Source organism: Cucurbita pepo, chromosome 6 (genome assembly GCF_057944985.1).
Source record: "Cucurbita pepo subsp. pepo isolate OVF chromosome 6, ASM5794498v1, whole genome shotgun sequence".
NCBI classification, from domain to species: domain Eukaryota; kingdom Viridiplantae; phylum Streptophyta; class Magnoliopsida; order Cucurbitales; family Cucurbitaceae; genus Cucurbita; species Cucurbita pepo.
The window spans coordinates 9,439,924-9,443,063 of record NC_141803.1 but is presented as its reverse complement, the minus strand read 5'-3'; the positions used below and the strand labels follow the sequence as shown (position 1 = coordinate 9,443,063).

Here is a 3,140-nt window from a genome sequence, read left to right as displayed (position 1 = left end):
TACTCGGTTCAAAACTACCAAATAATCTCTTTTTTTACAACTATTGTAGGTTACCACTACTCTAAAAGAGTTGAGTTTGAGTTATGTCGAGGTTGAAAATGAAAAATGTTGTCATTTGTTAATCAAAAGTGAAAATAAAAACTCGTACAATTATGCTATAATGTTACTTATGAACATTCCTTGGAATACCATATTCACAATTGAGTCCTTACTTAATAGTCAATTATTATTATTCTCCCCGAAGAAAGAAATTCATGCGTTGTTCTTAAGAGCCTCAGCACTGTCTCCGTTTTCCTCTATTCCATCAAAGTAGTCCTCTCGAGCATTTCCAGCCAACATTAGGGCAACCAACCAGAAGAGGGATGAATCAAGGGATAGAAATGCACCCCCACCCCGAAGACTAGTCATAGCGGTCGGGCAGGCTGTCTCAAGATGGGATGGACGTTGCGAGTCAAGTGAATTTGCTCGTTGACCGTAGGCCATACGAGCAAAGTTATAGCCAATCCAATAGTGAACCTGCAAACACAGAGGTAGCTTGATTGATAACGTTTCCAAATCACTTTTTAGGTAACAGTTAAGAGTAAAGGATGTGATTTGGAAAGAGAAGTTACAGGGCAATGTTGAAGAAACTAGAGAAAATTGTGCTCTTAAAAACGGCACCTCGAGGAACGGATTTTTTTCGTTGGAAAGGATAGAACAAAGAGAAGTATCCTGCAATTGAAGAAGCAAGAAAAAACGCAATGGAAAGATATCCGAAGGCCACAGTTGGGTCCTCTAGATACTTACAGATAACAGTGCCTTTGCCTAGGATGGGAGTTCCAGATGCAGTCTGCCCATAAGCAATCACAACACGAAAGGATAGTGACCATCAATGAGGGAGCTTGGAAAATTATATGATATTGCATTGGTTGGGAGGTTCTCATCTTGTTGTAATTGTTTCAAATGCACAAATATCTACCCAATAAGAATCAAACAATTTGTGTTAGTGAAAAAAGTGAGTAATTGAAAGGTTGATAAGAAGATTGTATTATGAAGAGCAAGAATGCTCAATATACATAGAGAATACAAAAAGATATTTAGAAAATCTACTTAAAAATCTGCTGAAAATCGGGTAACAAACATGTAAACAAATCAAAAACTAAATCAACTCCTAGCTACAAGGAGATTTAAGAAGACACTAATTGATAGCAATCTAAACAAACCACGTGATCTTTAACCCTCCTTGTTTAGATGTTGTGAACTCCAAGCTTTTTCCTGAACACCACCTATCTTACTCCGATGATCTTTCTGTTTAGAGGTCGATCAACCAACTCCCTGGTTCTATTTTTCTCGATCATCGAAAGCTCCTCCTCTGATAGGTGCATCATCAACCAAAGCATCTTGTCGTTCATCTTCAGACTCTTCTTGTCGTTCATCTTCATACTATTATAGTCGTTCATCTTCGGACTCTTCCCGTTACACTAATGATGGTACGGACGCGTACATTCGATATTATGTTCGCTATGATATCATGCAGGCCCTCCTTATTTTCGTGGTGTCCGATATTGTATGTCATACGTATCCGACCAAGCTAGGCCAAGGGAGTTCGCTTGCGAGCTCGCCTGGTGGGCCCACAGTCACGCACGTTGGCCATGCGTGGGAAAGTACCATGCATCCACCCTGCCCTGGCAAAGCAAGGGCCTAAGGCCATGGGAAGGAATGGAAGACAGGCCCCTCTTTCGTTTTCTTTCTTTTGACACTTGTGCTTATGTATGTGTATTGTATGCGATCCCATGTATCCTAATGTGTGATTATATGCTTAACCCCAACAGTGGGGCGACTTATTGGGCATTTTATATAATACTCAAGCCACGTGCTACCCATATTTTCAGGTAAGGGCAAGGCCCCCATGTACGGCTGACCGTGAATGCTGCGAAGGCCATGGAAGTCTTAAGAAGGGTTTGTAGTGTCGTAGGCATCTTGTTTGGACTCTCTCGGATGATAGTTATTGCAATTATTTCTTCTAGTTATCTGTTGATTATTTCTAGGTTAGGCTGTCGTTGTTGTTTTCCCCCAAGTATGTACTACTTATAATAATGAACGTATTTTCATTATTGAGACTGTCTTACATAAACTCTCGTTCTTTCGTTATACAAGTACAAGGTAACGTTGCTAATTCGGTTAGAGAAAATTAGGGGCGTTACATTAACTGACATGAATATAAACAAACACGTGATCTTTAACAATTTATGAACATAAGCTTACCTTCTTGTTCTCAGCTACGACTCCTAATATAAAGGATATCACATCTAAAGTTGCGACAGTAAGAGACAGGATTTTGACAGACACGTCCATTGATCCCAAGATAAATGTTACAAAAGAGTTTTCAGAAAAATGGGCAAGAGAACGGGAAGACTATGGAATGAGATTAGTGAATGCTTGATATGTATAATGCTCACTATGGTCCTATGCATATCTTAGAATCATGAATTAGGAATTAAAATATGGAATTAAATAGTTTTTCTTTTGTTGGGTTGTTTATTTATTTATTTATTTATTTTTTTTTACTTTAATTAAGAATTATGTATATTTCCTTTAAAATTAATTTCCATATTTTACTTTTACATTTTTAATTCAAAATGAATGAGTTTCAATCATATATTTTTTAATTTAAAAAATAACACCCTTCTATTTTTATTATAAACAATGTAACACTAGTAAAAAAAATAATAAAAAAGAATTAATTAATAATAACTAATTCCTTCCCTTACCAACTCTCACACAACTCCGGCCCTAGAATACTCAACAAACTACTTATCACAAAACCATATACAAAAAGAAAAGAAAGAATTAGAAATAGAAACAAATAGGTTCGTTTATTTATATATTTTTGGGTTATTACCAATCAACTCTTTTCTTCCGTTACACTCTTTTTCAACTATAAAAAGTGAAACAAATCAAACACAGACGTGTTCATACCCATCTCTTTTCCTCTCCCATTTCAAGAATATGAGTTTACTTTCAACACTTGCACTTTCTCTCTTAATTTCTTTATTCTTTGCTAACCAATTCACTACCATCGAAGGATCATTCATCGAAACCCCAAAAATTATGGTCAAGATAACAAATGCTCTAAAATCTAAAAATCAGCTCACTGTTCA

General features: G+C 36.6%; 1 pseudogene; it reads right to left on the bottom strand.

Annotated features, from left to right (window-relative positions):
* Window positions 1-252: 252 nt before the first annotated feature.
* LOC147792277 (uncharacterized) lies at window positions 253-2,334 on the bottom strand (annotated as a pseudogene).
* Window positions 2,335-3,140: the final 806 nt, after the last annotated feature.